Here is a 21,441-nt window from a genome sequence, read left to right as displayed (position 1 = left end):
TTTGTTGTCCTTTGGGTGGTTCCATTTGATGCAGCCCTGATTTGTGGATAACTCACAACATCTGTGATGGAAAGGCTTCCATTCTCATCCAAATCTGTGTCTAAAACAGTTCAGCCACCCAAAGTGTGCTCATATATTTGCTTTAATACTGGATTTTTCTGCATTCATTTTACTATTTCCACTGCTGTTACAGGAAAGCTATCCTTTACATAGGATGCATATTGCATTCTCTGTGTTTGTACCAGCAGCTCATACAGCAATCTTTAAAATGATTCACTGTGGCATTTGGTTTGAATGTTTGATATTAGATAACGTAATTGTATTAGGACAGTAGTATGGCCCACTGTTGAATTCCTGAGGCTGCCAATGTAGGATTTACGGACTTGGGCTCAAGAATGTCCAACAATGGTGTAAGATCATACTCGGCAGCTCAGACAGCATCTTTGTTTCTGTTGCCTGATGTGTTGAATATTGCATGAATACTGTGAAACCTAACATCTTGTCCATGGTGGTCTGGAATATTTTGGGTAATGACTTCAGACATAGGGTAGTGTGGTGTATGAATAAAGACCCCTGTGAATGTTGATTGTTAAATAGCATAAGGTGTTTTTATCCATGTTTAATTGAATCAGGTCCAACTTAGTAAAGGCCTCCACCACTGCCAATGCAGCATACAAATCTAATGACATGGTTCATTATACATATTTCCTACAAAGTCTGACAGTTTTGTTAGATTCGGGAACTACAGTAATGCATGTTACTCAATCATTTTGTGCAGTTTTGCCCCCAAAAAAAGTATTACCCAAGTTTGTTCAACTCCTCATCTTATTCAGCCTTCAGCATGTCTGGTATTGATCTGAGCTTGCAGTAAGTTGGCTTGCAGTTTGACTTGATACATATGGGCTTTGTTCTGGTAATATATACATATCTGCATATTGTTATACAATCTTCTGTAGATGCAGTTGCTGAATGTTCACACTTCAAATACATTTTTCTAGTCTCCTTTTAATTCTTTGAGCCCATCATTTTCTGATAGCATTGGTTTGTTTACATACACAGCTAAAGTTAGCTTCATTTTTATGACCATTATAAGAAATTGCATATCACATTTGACCTTGGATTTTCTGTCTTTCAAGGCTAGGTCTTCAGATTCATCATGTTAATGGTAGTTTGCTGAACAACTTTAACACAACTCTGTCCAGAATTGAGTAGCCAGCAACTGTATTGACATTCCCATTGATATGCAAGTGATTGACTTTCATTTTAATTTTAAATTATTCAATTTTCCATTATTGTCATGATCAGCATATATGCTGCTTAAACTGTGCTTCTCATCAGCTCCAATTTTGTAAAGTCCGTGGTTTCTGTTATCAGTGTTGTTCTTATATCGAGAACATACTTGGCTGATGTTATTCTGGCTTGTAATCCTGGTGTAGCATTACACACAGAGGCTATGTGCCCTTTTTTATGCAGGACTAGAAACCAAAAGTCAGGCAAGACCATTTCATAGTGGTGTTGAAGGATCTGTCTCCACATTGCAATTTTGTTGCTTTCCTTAACTGAATGCTATAGGGCAAATTTGTGTGCAGATTAACAGACGATCAAATTTGACTTAACTTATTAAACACCCAAGATTTAATGCTCTAAACTGGAATAAGCAATGGATAATCATTATTATCGGGAGCAATTTCTGCCATCGTATGCCCATTTGCAGCATTACCACTGACATTAGGTACCAGTCAAAATTCTTAAGCATTTTTGGAAGCCATCTTCATTTATATAGTGATTTTTATATACAGGATCAAACATTAAATATTGCCTACTCATAAATTAGATTAAATTTGATTGCCTGTTAAATCGTAATGAATTAACATAAACTAGTCTCTGACGTAGCTAGATTGGGTCTAGCTACAGGTCTGTGCTGCCACCTTGCACCATTCACACTTTTAACAGTTATATGATTTATAGTTGACCCTTTATTTATCCTGTATTCAAACTTGCCCAACTACTATGAGTATATAGTTGATCAGTGTAACTGACGATTGTTATTTTGGGCAGCTTCAGTTCTTTTCTGTTCCATCCTCATCATCAGTATCATGTATGTGACCCTGTAGATTACCGGCCTCTAAAGACAGTTCCTAGGTCACAACAGATTCCATTCTTGAAGACTGATCATCATGTGTGGGACAGTATCACAGAAACAGCTGTGACATGAGTGCAACCAGGCACGGCAAGAGCGGCTGCCACCTGGCCTCACTGACTCTGTGAGTGAGTGAGTCTGCTCAGCGCTCCCATTTCTGCTCAGTCGACCCAGCCCTTGATTGTTGTGGCGTGGGGATGGGGAAAGGGCAGAGAGGACAAACAAAAATACCCCATTCCCATCCATCAGAAGACGCGGACAGCCCGCAGCAACTGCCAAATCCATGCTGCTGGTCTCTCAAATGCTTGTTCATTTGTACGGGGTGTCCTTAAGTCGGGCATTTGTAACCCAGGGAGGACGTGAAGTGAGATAACATGGAGTGTTCAGTGTAAGACATGGGAGACATGGGGAGCTTAAAACCTGGTTTATTGGAGTGTCTTCCTGGTCTGTGCACTACACATAACAATACACATAATAAGTTAAGTGTATTACATGATGACATCACACTTATTACCACTTACTCTACTAAACCAATACAAAATCGATATCTGACCATCCTCACATTGATGTTTGTGAGAACTTGCAGTACAAAACTTGGCTACGTTATTTCCTACATTACAACAGTAACTATTCTTTAATGGTACCTTGCCTGGTGGAAAGCACTTTGGGGTATCCTGAAAGAGATGTGAAAAGTGCTTTAGAAATGCAAGAGAAGGAATGAGGGAATTGGGTGTGTGTCAACAAATGCCCACAAACCAACTTAAAAAGCTTTGACATTGTGTAAAACTATTCCCATTTCACTGGCTCCTGGTATTCTCCCATCAGAACATTTTGATTTCCAATAAAGTAACAGAAGATACAATGAATATTTGAAGAAGTAAATAAGAACAAGTTCTTGTAAAATATGTAAACTTTTGGATATTTTCTTTGGTTCACACTGATTAATGTGGGTATTAGGGAAATTTGGTATTGGTTTTGTTTTATTATTGTCACTTGTACCGAGATACAGTGAAGAACTTGTCTTGCATACCATTCATACAGATCAATTCATTACACAGTGCATTGAGGTAGTACAGAGTGCAGTGGGAGTGGAGGCATGAATTGGTGTATTGTTGAAATTCAGAAAGTATTAGGGTAAGTAATATTAACCTGATGGAGTGAATAAGCAAACTTGAGCACCTGCACTTCTGTTATAAAACAATGGCCAGATTTGCTCCATTCCACCCCCCCTGCCGCCACTGAAATGTGTTGACATTGCACACTTACCTTGTCCATATCCTCCACCATTGGATTTCTGAACCCACGAACACTACCTCATTATTCCTTTATTTGCACTATTTATTTATTGTTGTAATTTATAGATGTTTATGTCTTTGCACTGTACTGCTGCTGCAAAACAACATATTTCACATCATATGTCAGTGATAATCTGATTCTGATTCCTGAAGGTAGTCTTCCTGGTCAGGACTGGCTTGAGACTGAGTGGCACTGGGATCTTGAGAGATATTATTGGGTCACAAGGGTGATTCAGAGTAAACCACTCCCACATAACTACTGAAAATGTTTGACAAGGCAAAAGTCCTCTCCTAGGATTTGCCAGCTCTCAATAGTGTCACTTTTTCTTTATGCTTTTGAATATCCAAAAATAAATGGATTATAACAAAATTAAAAAGCTATTAAAAATTTAAAAGCTTATATTAAATCACTTAATACACTTAAATAATCAAAAGCATTACTTAACACAGCTGTAAAATCAGTCTCCTTTCAAATGAAAGAGCTGCAGATCTTGTAGGTTTAATCTGATGCAGGATGCAGAGCAAGATTCCCCAGCAATGAGTTTTCAGCAAGATGTTGCTTCTCTGTGATCATCTATAGCGGAGCTCAGCCAGAAAATCGCCAATGGATCTCAAGGAACATATTCAGGACTTTTGCATTCATGCAAAAATTCTAAACACACTGAAAGTTACACTGAGAAATATGGATCTCCAGACAAAACTTGCAAAATCTGGCCCAGCTACTGCTGTATGTAAGAGTGAGATCTTTAACAGCAAAAGAGCCTGTTACAGACCCTCATTTAGGAATAACATTATAGCTATAACGAGTTATTATAACACATGTACCAAGTTAAATATATAAGAGATCAGTTGAAAGGACAAAACTACCCCTAGATTGGCAATAATGAAGATTTCCCTCACATAGGCCACAGAAAGTCAAATGTAGAAAATGGGGGGAAATGCTTCCTTGGAGCAATGGAAGACTGGGGCAGATCCACACTGTGGTGACTGGATAGGCAAAGGTTTCCTGCAACTTGTCTGTGCTCCAGGAAGCTTAATGCTGACCCATTGTTCATGAATTAAGAAAAGTTCCACTTTTTCTAATAGTGCATCCTTAAGCACAGCACACACTGTTCTTCTTGCATCTGTATATATATTTATATTGTGATCATACTGGACAGGTTCCTATTGTTCTTGCTTCTCAAAGAATATAATTTCACAGACAATCTGGAATGCTCAGATGCAGCAAAACTTAGAAGTTCAACATTGGATTGTAAGAATGTTTTTAGTATTGATGCTTCAAAGTCACACCTTTACGCTCTGTTAGAGAGGTATGATGAAAAATTCATAGAAAGCTCCACTGATAAAATATGCACATTTGCATTAGACCAGATGCAAAGCAGTCTATTTACATGCCAGACCAATCCTGTGTGTTTTAAAGAGTCAAGTCGAGAAGGAAGTGAACAGGCTAAAACAAGACATTGTGCTTGTGAAAACTAACCAGCCAATAGTGTTGTGCTTAAGAAACAATGCAGAGACGGTGGATATATTGGCCATTGCTTTCTAAAATTACTGATATCCTAGCAAGGTTTTGATGGATTGGAAAGTTACAAGTGTAATTCCTATTCAAGAAAAAAGGGATATAGGATGCAGGAAACAATAGGTCAATTATCATAACATCTATCCTTGGGGAGAATGCTGGAATCCATTATTAAAGCAGAGGGACATTTAGCAAATCATAATACTATAAAACAGAATCATTGCGAAATATGAAAGGGAAGTGATGTTTGACGTATTTATTAGGAGTCTTTGAGAATATTGGGAGGCTTAAGGGAACCATTAGATTAATGTATTTGATTACCAAAAAGTACTCACAGCAAATGGCACTGAAGAAAGTTATAGAATCTAGCTGTACTAGAGAATTTAGTTCTGACAAAAGGTCATTGATCTAAAAGGTTGACCGTGTTTTTCTCTCTCCACAGATGCTGCTGGTCCTGCTGTAACATTTTCTGTGCTTGTTAGGCATTTGATAAGGTGCCACTTAAAAGCTTGTTGTACAAGGTAGGATCTCGTGGTATTGGGAGTAATAGAATGGAAAATGGAATTGGTAAATTAACAAACAATGGATATTTGGGATAAGTAGATCATTTTCAGTTTGGAAAACCGTAACTAATGTAGTAACCAAGGGATCAATGCTGGGGGCTCAATCACTTGCAATTTTTATTAATGACTGATGAATGGATCAGAAATGTTGTAGCTAAATTTGTAGATGATGCAGTGAGGTGGAAAAGTGAATTATGAGGTGGACGCAGAATCTGCAAAGGAATATATAGGGAAATCTTGCCATTATCATGCATGGTGTTATTGAGACCACACCTGGAGTACTGCACACATATTTGGTTTCCTTGTTTAATGAGAGATATGCTTTTATCAAAGGCAGTTTAGAAATTGATTAGATTGATTCATGGAATGAAAACTTTGACTTTTGAGAAAAATGAGATGGGATCTTATTGAAACATAAGGTTCTGAGGACAAGGTAGGTACTGAGAGGATATTTCTCTTCCTGGGAAAAGCTGCAATTAGGGGGCATGTTTACAGGATAGGGAATTGTCCATTTCAGATGGATATGAGGGGAAGTCTTTTCTCTGAGGGTTATGAATTTTTGGAATTCTATACCCCAGACATCTATGGAAGATATATCTTGAACATATTCAAGGCAAAGATAGATTTGTGGAGTACAGGAGAATCAAGGGTTAAGAGAAACAGGAGGAAGGAAGTATTGAGGCAAGGATTGGATTAGCCATGATTTTACTGAATGGCGGAGCAAGCTTGAGGGGTCACTTTGTCTACTTCTGCAATTTTTAAATTCTATTGCTACTCACTTGGCAAAACCCGTATATTGAGTTACAGTACCTTACCATCAACATGCATATATGAAGTCTTTTCCCAAGATTTTCCAGGTCACAATGAACAAGATCTTGCAAAAAGTGAACTATTAATTGTGCAATCAAGAATTTCTGTTGATTGCCATAAACACAAGAAAATCTTCTGAGTCTGGAGAAGTGTTGAGAAGTTGGTATAAGCACAACGTGAAATGAAGTGAATGCATGTTTTTGCAATGAATAGTTTGAAAATCAATGGCTGACAAACAGCAAAAGAAAAAGTAGAGGCCATCACCAGTGCATAAACACCTGAAAATATAACAGAGCAGAGATAGTGCAGTATTTTGCATGATTTCTTTTCATTCCTGTGATGGTGTTTAGACCATAGCATTACCTACAGAAAAAGTATGTGAGAGGATATGGATTTATCAAACTGCATTTGATAAATAAAAGATTAACAAGAGAAGCTCTTTGTCCTTTACAATACTACACGCAAGTTCAAGTTGTCATGTGATGGTCTAGTTACAATATAGGTGCAGTGGTAAGCCACACAATGGATATTGGATGAGAAATAAGTCACTTTCATTCCCCCCACTAAGAGCAAGTGAATTGTGCAACAATAGAGAAGGAAGCACTTGGTGTATGTCAGCATTCAAGAAATTACATTAGTTTTTACCAGTCGTATCAGAAGCCACTGTTGGCAGTATTAGATTCAAAATCCTGCAATTGCATTACAACCGTATAATTAAGTAAAGGAGTTAGAACAGAATGTCAGTGCAGATGCCGAGTCGCAACTGCTGCACGAGAATATAGAAGAGTACGGCGCAGGAACAGGCTCTTTGACTCATGATGTCATATGCCTATCTAAATACTTCTTAAAGGTATCTGCTTCCACCACTTCTCTCAGTAGTGTGTTCCAGGCACCTACTCCATGTGTGTAAAAAAAACAAAACTTCCCTTGTAAATCTCATTTAAACTTTCTCCCTTTCACCTTAAAGTTATGCCCTCTTGTATTTGACATTTCCACCCTGGGAAAAAGACTCTTGACTATCTAACCTCATCTATGCCTCACATAATTTTATATACTTTTGTCAGGTCACCCCTCAGCTTCCAACTCTCCAGAGAACACAATCCAAGTTTGTCCAACCTCTCCTTGTAGCTAACACTCTCTAATCCAGACAACATCCTGGTGAACCTCTTCTACAACTTCTCCAAAGGCTCCACATCCCTCCTGTAATGTGACCAGAACTCCACACAATACTCCAAATATGGCCTAACCAAAGTTTTAGACGGCTGCAATGTGATTTCCTGACTTTTGAATCTAATCTCCATGGATACCGTGTCTCTTAATCTTCTGTATCAGCCTACCAGGAGGGACATTGTCGAAAGCTTTACTAAAGTCCATGTATACAACATCCACTGCCCTACTCTCATCAATCATGTTCAATCGAGGACCTTGTTAGAAATAAGAGTGTATTTTACAAGTTAGATGAGGACTTTCCAATAACTGCATCTGAAATTGTAGACAAAAGAATTCCTGTGTTGAAAATTGTCTATGAATAGACATTGAAAGGATGGAAAGAATTTGATGAGTGCCCAGGTGTCCAGGCAAGAAACTGAAACAATTCCACAGTTCTCACAGTGGGTTATCATGTGATCTGGGGTGCATCAATCAGGTAATAATAACTATTCCTTTGGCCAAACTTTATATTTGTCCTGGGCCCTGCACATAGATGCAATTACAGGAAAAGTGCACCAGTGTCTTTACTTTCTTAGGAGGTTAAGGAGGTTCAGCTTGTCACTTCTACAGACGTACTGTTGAAAGTATCCTGACTGGTTGCATCATGGTCTGGTACAGCAATTCAAATGGGCAGAAACATAAGCAGCAGCAGAGACTAGTGGACTCTGCCCAATATATCACAGGTACATCTCTCCTCACCATTGGTGGTATCTACATGAAGTGCTGTCTTAAGGCGGCAACATCCATCATCAAAGATCCCCAGCATCCAGGTTATGCCATCTTCTCACAGCTACCGTCGTGCAGCAGACACTGAAGCCTGAAGTCCCACACCACCAGGTTCAAGAACAGCTACTTCCCATCAATCATTCGGTTCTCGAACCAACTGGCACAACCCTAGTTGTTAGAGTTTAGCAACACTATGATCACTTTGCACTAAAATGGACTTTTTTTGTTCTAATTGTGTTCTTTCTTGTAAAAATTGTTGTATTTATGCTTAATGTGCATTTTTCTTGTGAATGCTGCTTATATGATGCTCTGTGCCTGTGTTGCTGCTGCAAGTAAGTTTTTCATTGCACCTGTGCACACATGGACTTGTGCAAATGACTATAAACTTGACTTTAACTAAATACACAAGAATAATCAGGATGAAAACAATTGTAAGAAGCTTTGTTTAATGGCCCTGTTTGGACATTAATGTCAAATCACTGGCAAGCAAATATAGTATTTGCCAAATTGTAAAAACAGACCACCAAGTAGTCAACCTTTGATCCATGATCATGCCTAACAGACCTTCTCAGAAACTGCATGTAAACTTCTGTGAAAAAAAGAATGATCTTGATCAATAGTTGCTCTGAATGGATTGAAGCAAAATATGTTTACTTATCACTACTAAATGTGCTTCAGATGAATTGAGTGCTATGTGCATGTTATGGTTTACCTAAAGAGCTTGTTTATAATAATAACCCTTAGTTTCAATATACTGTGTTATGCAAACTTTATGAAATGGAATGGTATGAAACATCCTCTTGTTCCTTCATATTATCTGGTTTCAAATGGAACAGCTGATGGGTCAGTCAGAATAGTTAAGGAAGCTCTTTGGCAATTATTGCATGGATATATTGTAGCGGCTAGCTACACACTATGAAATGAGGACAGAGTCACTGGTTTGAAATCTGAAGTCGAATGAACGACAGGGGCGCGGTGCGCCTTTAATATCCGAAAACTTCCCGCGCTACAGTTCCCGCGCTGACATCACGCGCGGGTCACCTGACCCTCCCACGCGTGGGCTTTCCCAGTCCAACGATGGGGAAGAAGGAGGGCCCCGCGCCATCTTGGATCGGGGCCTCTGACGACGTTCGCAATGTCGGTAGCTGGTTTGATGCCAGTGCGGTGAGTCGCTACATAACCCCCACCGCCCCCCCCCCCGCCAGAACTGGCAATACCGTCGCAAAAACCAGAATTAAATAAACTATGACTTGGGTGGCCTGCCCCTGCGTCGCGCTCGCTGGACCACCACGGGTTGATCCAAGTCTAAATGAGCCGGCTTCAGCCGGTCAATTGTAAAAACCTCCTCGCGCCCCCCAATGTCTAGCACGAACGTAGACCCATTGCTCCTGACGACCCAGAATGGCCCTTCGTACGGCCGCTGCAGCGGTGTTTGGTGCGCACCCCTCCTGACGAAGACAAACTTACAGTTTTGGAGGGAAGTTGGCATACGGGTCGGGGCCTGTCCGTGTCGTGAGATGGGTATCGGGGCCAGGTTTCCAAGCCGCTCGCGCAGCCAGTCGAGTGCCGTGGCAGGTTCTTCCTCTGGCCCCCGAGGGGCTGGTAGGAACTCCCCGGGACGACTAAGGGCGTTCCGTAGACCATCTCCGCGGACAAGGCATGCAGGTCCTCTTTTGGCGTGGTGCGTATCCCCGGCAGGACCCAGGGGAGCTTGTCTACCCAGTTGGGCCCCTTAAGGTGGGCCATGAGTGCCGACTTCAGGTGTCGATGGAACCTCTCCACCAACCCATTGGATTGCGGGTGATAGGCGGTGGTGAGGTGGATCTGGGAACCCCACAAGTCGGTGACGGCAGACCACAGGCCGAAGGTGAATTGATCTCCCCTGTCTGAGGTAATATGTGCCGGGACACCGAAACGGGCCACCCAAGTTGACAAAAGGGCCCGTGCGCAGGACTGGGTGGAGGTGTCTACAAGGGGAATGGCTTCAGGCCAGCGGGTAAAACGGTCGACAATCCTGAGGAGGCACCGCGCTCCTCAGGAGACTGGGAGGGGGCCGACCAGGTCGACATGGATATGGTCGAACCTCCGGTGGGTAGGTTGAAAATCCTGCAGGGGGCCTTGACATGCTGCTGTACTTTCGAGGTTTGGCAGTGTGTGCAGGACCGGGCCCATTCGGAAACCTGTTTATTGCAGGCCATGCCAGACGAACTTGTCGGACACCATCCGGACAGTAGTCCGGATGGATGGGTGTGCGAGGCTGTGGATGGAATCAAACACCCGTCAGTGCCAGGCAGCTGGGACGATGGGGCGGGGTCTACCTGTGGAGATATCGCAGAGCAAGGTATGCTCACCGAGGCCTACCAGTAGGTCTTGCAGTTGCAGGCCCGAGACTGCAGTGCGATAGCTGGGCATATCCATGTCCGTTCGCTGTGCCTCCACCAAGGCGTCGAAATCCACCCCCAGGACAAAACTTGGACGATGGGCCGTGACAGTGCATCCACGACCACGTTCTCTTTCCCAGACAGATGGCGGATATCAGTGGTGAATTCTGAGATGTACGACAAGTGCCACTGCTGCCGTGCTGACCAGGGATCTGGGACCTTGTTGAAAGTGAAGGTCAATGGCTTGTGGTCGGTGAAAGCTGTAAACGGCCTGCCCTCCAAGAAGTATCAGAAGTGTCTGATGGCCAGGTACAACGCCAACAGCTCGCGGTTGAAGGCGCTATATTTGAGGTCTGGTGGTCGAAGTTGCCTGCTGAAGAATGCCAGTGGTTGCCAACGCCCTTCGATAAGCTGCTCTAGAACGCCTCTGACCGCTGTGCTGGAGGCGTTGACCGTGAGGGCAGTCAGGACGTCCGTACGAGGATGCACCAACATGACCACGTCCGCCAGGGCCTGCTTGGTTTCAACGAACGCGGTGTGAGCCTCTTCCGACCAAACAATGTCCTTGCTTCTGCCTGACAGGAGAGCAAACAACGGGCGCATGTTGCAGGCGGTGGATGGTATGAACCGGTGATAAAAGTTTACCATACTGAGGAATTCCTGCAGGCCCTTGATGGAGGTGGGTCTGGTGAAATGGTGGATGGCGTCGACTTTTGCAGGCAGGGGCGTGGCGCTGTGTTTGTCAATCCGATGGCCCAGGAAATTGATTGACTCAAGCCCGAACTGGCATTTGGCTGGGTCGATGGTCAGGCCGAAATCCCTCAGGCAAGAAAGGAGTTGGCGGAGGTGCGTGAAATGTTCCTGGCGGCTGCTGCTGGCGATCAAGATGTTGTCAAGGTATATGAAGACGAAGTCAAGGTCGCGCCCGACCGCGTCCATCAGTCGTTGGAAGGACTGAGCAGTGTTCTTGAGGCCAAAGGGCATCCGGACGAATTCAAAGAGGCCGAAAGGTGTGATCAGCGCCGTCTTTGGAATGTCATCCAGATGTACCGGGATCTGGTGATACCTGCGGACGAGGTCAACCTTAGGAAAAATGGACCGCCCATGCAAGTTGGCAGCGAAGTCCTGAATATGTGGCACGGGCTACCGGTCCACGGTAGTAAGGTCGTTCAGGCGCCGGTAATCGCCACAGGGTCGCCAGCCTCCGGCTGCCTTGGGGACCATGTGTAGTGGAGAGGCCCATGGGCTGTCCGACCTGTGGATGATCCCCAACTCCTCCATTATTTTGAATTCCTCTTTTGCGAGGTGGAGCTTGTCCAGGGGTAGCTGCCGCGCGTGGGCATGAAGGGGAGGGCCCTGGGTGGGGATGTGATGCTGGACACAGTGCTTGGGCAAGGTGGTGGAGAACTGGGGCGTTAGTATGGACGGGAACTCTGCCAGGACCTGGGCAAACTCGTTGGTCGACGTGATGACAGAGTTGAGGTGTGGGGCTGGTAGCTTGGCCTCACCCAGCGAGAATGTTTGGAAGGTGCTGGCATGTACCAAACGCTCACCCTGCAGGTCGACCAGCAGACTGTTGGCGCGAAGGAATTCTGCCCCGAGGAGTGGTTGCGCAACAGCGGCCAGGATGAACTTCCAAGTAAAGTTGCAGGTGCCGAACATGAGGTGCACCAAACTGGTACCAACAGTCCGAATGGCGCTACCGTTGGCGGCTCTGAGGGCGGGTCCTGGTGTGCAGTTGTGAGTCTCGTGGCTGTTGGGAGGCATGACACTGACTTCTGCTCCAGTGTCCACTAGGAAACGACATCCGGAACGCCTGTCCCACACATGCAAGAGGCTATCCAGGTGGCCAGCCGCCATAGCCATCAGCGGCGGCTGGCTCTGGCGTTTCCCGGAAACCTGCATGGTGGCCGGCACCTGCGGGCATCAGTGCCCCACTGCTGGTGGTAGAAACACCATTGGTCGGTTGGTGTCTCAGACCTGGTGGCGGGTGGGGTGTGTTTGATTGCCGGGTCAGGCCTGCTGGGCCGCTGGGTACGTGGCGTGGCAACGCGCTCGACGGACGCCCCGCTCTCCTTTTTTGCCCGCCAAAGGACATCCGCCCAGGCAGCCACCTTCCGAGGGTTGCTGAAATCGGCATCCGCCAGGAGCAGGTGGATGTCGTCGGGCAACTGCTCCAGGAAGGCCTGCTCAAACATCAGGCAGGGTTTGTGGCTATCTGCCAGGGCCAACATCTCGTTCATGAGCACGGAGGGGGGTCTGTCACCCAACCCATCAAGGTGGAGGAGGCGGGAGGCCCGTTCGCATCGGGAAAGGCCGAAAGTCTCGAGGAGGGCCTTGAACTTGTCGTACTTCTTCTCCTCTGGGGGCGCCTGAATGAAGTCTTCAACCTGGGCTGTGGTGTCTCGGTCGAGGGCGCTCACCACATAGTAGTACTTGGTGTCGTCCCTGGTGATCTGACGAATCTGGAACTGGGCCTCGGCCTGGTTGAACCAGATGCGAGGCCTGAGGGTCCAAAAGGTGGGCAGTTTAAGGGCTACTGCCTGTACCTCTTGTTGTGCAGACATTGTGGGTCCAAAAACATTTGGGCCCGTCAGGGTCACCAATGTAGCGGCTAGCTACACACTATGAAATGAGGACACAGAGTCGCTGGTTTGAAATCTGAAGTCGAATGAATGACAGGGGCGTGGTGCGCCTGTAATATCCAAAAACTTCCCACACTACAGTTCCCGCGCTGATGTCACGCGCTGGTCACCTGACCTTCCCGCGTGCGGGCTTTCCCAGCCCGACAATGGGGAAGGAGGAGGGCCCCGCGCCATCTTGGATCGGGGCTTCCAATGACATTCGCGATGTTGGTAGCTGGTTCGATGCCAGTGCGGTGAGTCGCTACAATATATTAAAAATTTGCCATGAGACATCACCTGGCCAATTTCTTGATGAAGTATGGAACTACTCTGCAACCCACCACAGGATACAAACCTGCTTAGCACTTGGTGAAGAGAAGTTTGAGGATACTTTTCAATCAAATTTGGCTTTTATGGTTGAACGGAAACAGTTGAGTTAAAAATATTACGTTCAAACTAATCAGAAAAGACACAACTTCAAGAAAAATGGATATGTTTATGTTCTTTTTTGCATATAGGCCATACCAGGTGAGGATGGCAGATCTTTTGGGCAGTCTGGTAGTTTCATGGTTCCTATTATTGATACCAGCTTTTAATTGCAGATTTATTTAATTTCTGAATCAAATCAAGCTCACAGAGTTTGAGGGAGGAAACAATAGATGTGCAGAACCCAAAGGCATTTGGTTAAAATTAAGGATAAAATTTGTTGTTCATAGAGATCAAATGAGATTAAACAAATCTGTTGTTGAACCATTTGATCACGAAATTCTGTCTTGAGTTGAATCCAGTTCGGACTTCAGGAAATGATATTATACGTACAAGCAAGTCTAACAAAGAAACAAAACATTTTTTGAGATCAAATCCAGCAACAAATAGTCCAATAATTGATTTAACACTAAAGTCTGTTAGGAGATGAGCAAAACTTGGAAACCAGTTGCTAGACTAAATTTATATTGACAAGTTACTTATATTTCACTGTTGTTTCAGAAAAGGGGGAGCAAAGTGTAATGTATCTTTAATTACAGAAAGTACTATTTTCTCTGTATCTCTTTGTATTTACATCGTAATCCTATTGGATAGAGTGATGTGGTGTGCCTGGTCTCAAACTATGTAACTTTCATAGACATTGCAATATGCAATTGCAGCAGAAGCTTAGAAAATCAACATTTAAATAATGTCTTTCAAATAAACCTGTGCCTTATTGCTATATCTCAATTCATTTGTGAAAACCTGACACACAGAATAACATCTGTCATTTCAGAGGGCAAATTAACAACACCAACAGTGCTACCGTGGTTGAAATAATTTATATAACACTTTGCCATCTCAGGATGTTACAAAATTCTTTGCACCACTGCTGATGTTGCAGCACTTTCACAGTTTGCCCCAAACAGTGCAACCTTCGGTACTCTGACAATGTAGCCCTCACTCAGTGCCCCTCTGGCAGTGAAGCACATCCCTGGAATACCTCTGACAGTACAGAATTCCTCAATACATACTGTTAGTCTGGATCTTGTGCTCGGGTCTTCACAGCAGGACTTTAACCCATAACCTTCTAACTCCGGAGGGAGAGAGTGCTACGTACTGAGCCATGATTAACATTTTTTGTACTGTGGAATCCTCAGGACATTTTGGGAATGCCTGGACTGATAAGATTGAGGGGACTGATCATGATTACTTTTTATCTACTAAGAGAGATTACTTGCCTCATCACAAGTTGAAAACTTTGAACTCCATAAGTGATTTTAGAAAGCATGTAATATTTAGTTATTAGCAAAGCTCAGTGATCTGACCTCTGGGGATTATAAAATGGTGTGGTTCAGGTTACATGATCACTAGTTTTTAACCTGAATTATTGCTATGCTTCTTTGGAACTGAGCCAAAAGTCTAACATGCTCATTCAAGGTTCTTTTCATAAAATCTTCTTACGAATTCTTCTGCTTTTATGTTTATTATTATCAGAGTGAATGTAACAATACAATTTATATTTATAGCAGAGGCATTTAAAATTTCCAGTTGTAAACAACTTCAGAGAATTCTGGCATGGTGCGTGTCAGTGGGATGAATCTGCTTTTGGGGCCCATAAATCACATTGCTTTGCATCATGGTAAACATTAAATGTGCACAATGATTTCATCCTCTGACTTAGCCATCAGGTTCACACCATTCAGACGTATTCCTCTGGAGTATACTGTACACACAACCTTAAGGAGACTTAGCAAGTAAGAGAAAAATCTGAGGGGGTCTCAGAATGTTCTCGAACGAGTGAGTTAATTTTGAATTGTACTCACTATTGTAATATGGGAAATATGGAAGAAAATTTGTACATAGCAGGGCTCCACAAATAGCAATGTGGTAACGATCAGATAATCTACTTTAATGGTTTGAATCAGGGATAACTATTAGCCAGGTTACTAGTATTATCACCACTGTTCTCCAATATTGTCATAGGATACATTTGAGGATGTCTACTGTCTAATGTGCTCAAATCTCTAAAGTGGGACTGTGATCTCACAACTTTCCAAATCCAAGGTAAAGAACTCCCTACCAAGCCTCAGCTTACATCTGATTGTGCAGATTCACAGTAAGTATTACTTACCCTTCTGGGCAAGTCATTTATAGAACATGGGCATCATTGGCAAGACCAGCATTTATTGTACATCCCTATTTGCTCTGTAACAGAGTGGTGTACAAGGCCATTTCTGAGGAGAGTTAAGAGTCAACCATGTTGCTATTGGACTGGAGTTATATCAAAGCCAAACTTGTTAAGGACTAAGGACTGCAGCTTTTCTTTTCTGAAGAGCCTTGGTATAGATTTTAATGGGTAATCTGCATTGGTCATGGTCACCATTACTGAAATCTGCCTTTTTATTCCTTTTAATTGTATTTAATTTCCCTGGTTGCTATGATGTGACTTAAACATGTCTCCAGTTTGTTGATTGAGACCTCTTTACATGACAGCAACATAACTACCATGCTTCTGCACCACGTGCCTTATTTAGATTTTGTAACTTCACATGTTTTTGTAGCTTTGAGATCCTTTTTACTTTTCCTTGTGTCTTTGGAGAAGTCTCACTGCTCAAGTACTCTCTGCTTTTTGTCCTCTGCCAACCTCCAACTGGCTTTGTAGAAGTGCAATGAGATGCTCTCTAATCTTCACATCCTCCTTGATCTATGTTTTTACCACAATGTTCTTGGAACAGGTTCTTCAAAATCCGGTGTTACGGACTCAGTGAAAGTCCCTTTAAGATAGAGAGTGTGTGTGTATGTGTGTGTGGGGCGTGCTTACGTCAATAGAAGATAAAGGACGTAATGATGTTGTTGAAAAAGGCAGAAGAAGAAGGAGAGAGAGAGAGAAGGGAGAGAGACACCAGCCTGCTTGTTTTCTCTATCGATGGATGAGAAACAATAACTGTGTTTGCCACTGAAATCCATGTATGGAGGTTGGAAGTAATCCGGTGGAGTTCACTTTGTTGCTGACCTGTAGAAGGAAACAGGTATTTGTATGTGGACGACCACGGTTCGGATGCTTTTCGGGGTGAGGAAGTCACTACCGAGTAAACACTGAAGTGTCGTTTGGGTTCCATCGTGGAACATTTGGATTTCGTATGTACTCTCTCTATGTTTTTCTACATCTACATCTTATCTTCAGACAACGGTGGTTGTTGAAGAAGCCCTTGCTCATGTTTCACCTTATGGCTTGCGGAACTGAACTTTAAGAACCATTCAGGAACTGGGAGTTTTGGACTTTGTCACACACACACACGAAGAGTTTAGTTTTGGGGTTAACGTTCAAGGTTTAACATTCTTGAATTCTAACATACTAACATTTTAACTTTTATTTTACGTATTATCATAAGTAGTGATTAATAAAATAGTTTTTAACACTGAATCATGCTCAGTGTGTTTCTTTTGTTGCTGGTTTGTGACACCGGCCTCAGAATAAGTCTCAATCTGAACCAGCTCTCCAAGTGTCGATCTCACTGGTGCTGGAGTCCTTATGACACATTTTTAGTTGTGATCATCAAATTCTGGAAATGCAAGAGTTTCTGGAAATGCCCAGCAATTCAGGAATAAATGTGGAGGAAGACACAGTTAATATTTCTAGGCAATGAAATAAAACCTGTAACATTTCTCTCTCCACAAAGACTGCCTGACCTGCCAAGCATTTCCTGCATTTTCTGTTTATATTTCAAATTTTCAACATTTGCAGTAGTTTGCCTTTGCTCCATTACAAAAGTCTGAATCTCTGTTCACTGCACATTTCCACTTAATTCAGGATGAGAAACATAACAGATTTGACCACATTAGTACTCAGGAGTTACAAATGCAATCCAGAGGGATATCATCTCATGCTACTCAAAGCAGAATGCGATGGGAGTCATTCCAACAGCGTTGCATTTAGCTGTGCCTGTATCAGTATGTAATGAGGGAGTTATGTTAACAAGCATAAATTAGATTCCTAAAACATACCACCCTACATAGCTGCATTCTCGTGCAGAGCTGGCTGCCTGTATAACTCCAGCTGTCCCTGCAGCTGTTAGCAGAGTAGGTTACCAGAGCCTCCCTTCTCTTCCCTAACAGTTCTTGTCAACTTTCTATATAGGGATGAAGAATTACAATGACTGGGCTATCTCATCACAAACAGAAACTTGCATTTATATAACAGTTGCATCACAGTGAAGACCCCAAAGCACTTATTGCAATATTATGAAATAGAATTTGAAAGAATTTGCACAGATGACCAGAAGTTTGTCAGAGGCAGGTTTTAAGAGATATCTTCAAGAAAGATAGAAAGCAGAGAGGTTTAGGAAAGGATCAGGTGCCTTGGCAGCTGAAGGCACAGCTGCTGGTGGTGGAGTGATTAAAATTAGCAATAGTCAAAAGGCCAGAATTGGTTTTATGTTTGGAGGAGATTACAAAGGCGGAGGGTTGAGGCCATGGAGGGAGTTGATAGAAGAGAAACAAAGGACTGCAGATGCTGGAATCTAGATGAAAAACACCATGATGCTGGAGGAACTCAGAAGGCCAGGCAGCACCCATGGAGTTGATAACAAGGGTACAATGTTTAAAGCTGAGAGACTGATTAACCCAGAGCAAGTATAGGTCAACAAGCTTGAGGCTAATGGAAAAGCAAGAGTTAGGTTTAGGAGACAATGACCTCAAATTTACAGAAAATAGAATGAGGGATTGCATTGTGTCTAGAGGTAATGGAGGCACAAATCATACTGACCACTAACAGACAAAAGATCAATGTGTTATTCTATGACAGGAAGATAAAATCTAATCTTTTTTATGAAAACACATGGATTCATCTATTTCAACTAACTGAAATATTTATTTCTGAATCCTTCCTCCTCTCACCACCGTCCATTCTTGCTGTACGTAGCCTGAGGATTTCAGACATACAGGCTCCAAACCTCAGTAAGTTTAGCCCACCAAATCGTAAATGACATTAAGCTTTAGTTTCACTGGGAGTTGTTATCCTTAATCAGTGAACAACAACAGATCTCAACACCAGTCTACTTTTGTAGATGTCGCTATTAATTGGGAGGGAGGTACATGAAAAGTTATGGTGGCAGTGGGGCAACTTTAGGGCTTGAAGTGGTTAGAAGTGGTAAGCAATGAGAAATGGAAGGATATTTTATAAAAATAGGAACATTTTAAATTACTGCCAGTTCCCAAACTTTTCAACATAATTTAGTAAAATGAGGGTTACTTTGGGATTTGTATGATGTAAAACATGGAATCGGTTAATGAAGAGAGGAGTGCTCCAAAATTAATGAACCTGGAGGTGATAAATTGCAATTTTAGCAGAGGATGGGTTAAGGTGGGCTGAAGGTAGATTATAAAGTTAGGCAGTCTTTATGACATATCACTCTTGAAATTCAATAAAGAACTAAACAAGTGAACACGACTGTAAATAGGCAGTTTGATTCAGAAACAGGGAAAGGGATAAAAGCAGCCCGACTGCATGAAGGGACAATCTAATTAAAATATTTTACATAGCTAGAGGATTTAACAGGATAAGTATAGGGAACTCTTTTCTCCTCTAGGGGATTCCAGAACAAGGGGGATAATAAAATTAGAGCTAAGATTAAAATGAAAGCAGAAAACAATTTTTCACACAAAAGTCAAAACCTCCATCACTCACCCTTCAAAAGTCTGTTTGCATTGGGGCAACTGAAATATTCAAGTTTGAAATCAAGAAATTTAGTCAATTAAACATGTCAAGAGATTTGTTGCAGAGTGGAAAGTTGTACGATCCAAGCAAATGGCAGAACACTCAGGTGGGGGGTGGTAGCAGAGAAGTAAATGGCCAGCTTCCATTCCTATGTACAGTATAGGAAGAAAGTTACCAGGTTAGATCCTTGGTAATAAATCAACATTGTACCTATAATTCAGAAGGGGAAATCCATCCCAATCCTGATCAGTGTCTAGGAAACCAAAATAGATTCACTTGGGTTAGAAGGCCATACCAGGAACAGCAAGGGCATGGCTGAAAGTGAGATAAAGTTCCTACAAAGGAAGTAAACACTAATACCAGTATGATAAACAGCAAAAATAGGTTCACCTAGGTGGTCCCACAATCTGTAAGTGGGAGCAAAGTTCTGCTGTACTATTATATCAAGGTAAGAAAGGGAATGAAAAAGTAGACAAGTAAAAGGAACATGTCTGTCTTCATCTTGTTCAGATACAAGAACCAAAGCTAAAGTGGTTGTAGAGGTCTTCATCCAGCCTGCTGCTTGCTGACTTCCTACCTGAGTGTAACAGCCGCAGTGCCAATATTTAGTGAAACCTTGGTGACTCTCTAATTTACCAGAGTTCTGCGGTCTCTCCCTCTGGTGGTCTCATTGGCTGTGGAGGAGATCACATGATTGCCCTTGTACATGCTGACAACCCCATCATTAATAGTACAACCCCTAAAGACTCGTTTGTCAATTTAGTGGGCCACGCCTAACTTCCCTTTATTATTAAAGAATCTGGGAATAAAAATGTACCAGAGTTAAGTGATTGGGGTTTTGGAAATTGAATAACATCAAATTATATCTCAAAATTGATTCACCTGTTCAGATATTACCCTAATTATTCCACTTCCTTCAAAATTGCATGATGTTTGAAATATGTTTCTGTGTATACTGCTTCAAGATCTGCAGATTTAAAACCCCTACATGGCATTGATGTACAAGTAATACTGAAAACTAAAACAAGGCTAACTCAGCAGTGATGCTAGGCAGAAAGCAAATGCATCTTTTTGGGTCATTAAAATGATTTTCAGCATTAGTGTTAGGTGGCACAGTGTACTTTGATGCATTGTCAATCTACTTTATGTAAGATATGAATATTGCTAAGGGGTATGTGGTAGCTAGATGTTGGAAGGCTTTGGCCAAAGATTGGTACCCACACTACATTTCAAAGTCAGTGGTTTGTCAGCTTGTACATGTCCTGTACATATCGTAATCAGACTGAAAGTAAGTATTTGTTGCCTCCTTTGGTCGAATAAGTAACAAATTCATTGCTGGTTTCAAGAACTTCATTCACATCTAAAACCACTTTGTAAATAAACAACAAGTTTCTCAACCTTCTGCATCCCAACACCACCCATCTCTCAGATTGATTCAGAGATCCTGTTCCATCCCGGGATCTCACTATTTCTGACCCTCAAAACAACTCTTCTAATCCCTATATGTGCCTCCCTCCTTTCATTTCTACCAATACCAATACCAATCCTTTCTAAAATCCCTTTCTAGCCTTTTTCTCTGCTCCTCAGTAAGTAAAAAAATTTCCCCCCATGTAAGGTATGCAGTACTGAGAATAATGTTCACATTATGTGAACAGGTAATCTACTTTGTTATTCCTGTGCTTCATATTGGATCTCCTGAATAGATTACTTTCTCATCCTATCCAATCTTCACTTAAACACACAAATTCAGGCAAAGACTGCTTGAATGGCATAGGATCTTCCCTGTCTGTTTTCTCTATTTCCAGCATCTGGAGAAAAACAAAGCAGTTTACTACTAAAGCAAAGCTAAACTTGAAGTGTTCAGTCCTTTAATGCACCAGAGCTCACATCTGATTTCTGCCTGCTGTTTGCAGGGGTGCCCTAATTAGATACATATCAAGGTCCTTTAGTGGCTAATTGTTTTTGTTGATGGACATTTAATCTCTAGAGC

The 21,441-nt window shown here is 42.5% G+C and overlaps 1 protein-coding gene across 1 annotated transcript in view; it reads right to left on the bottom strand.

Annotated features, from left to right (window-relative positions):
• LOC127580041 (voltage-dependent calcium channel gamma-1 subunit-like) overlaps positions 1 to 21,441 on the bottom strand; it is a 37,709-nt gene that overhangs the window by 5,640 nt on the left and 10,628 nt on the right. The gene's annotated exons all lie outside the window — the stretch shown is intronic.

The sequence above is a fragment of the Pristis pectinata genome, chromosome 18, assembly GCF_009764475.1.
Source record: "Pristis pectinata isolate sPriPec2 chromosome 18, sPriPec2.1.pri, whole genome shotgun sequence".
Classification (NCBI taxonomy): domain Eukaryota; kingdom Metazoa; phylum Chordata; class Chondrichthyes; order Rhinopristiformes; family Pristidae; genus Pristis; species Pristis pectinata.
Note: the sequence above shows the minus strand (reverse complement) of the source record. Positions and strands in the feature narration are given on the sequence as shown.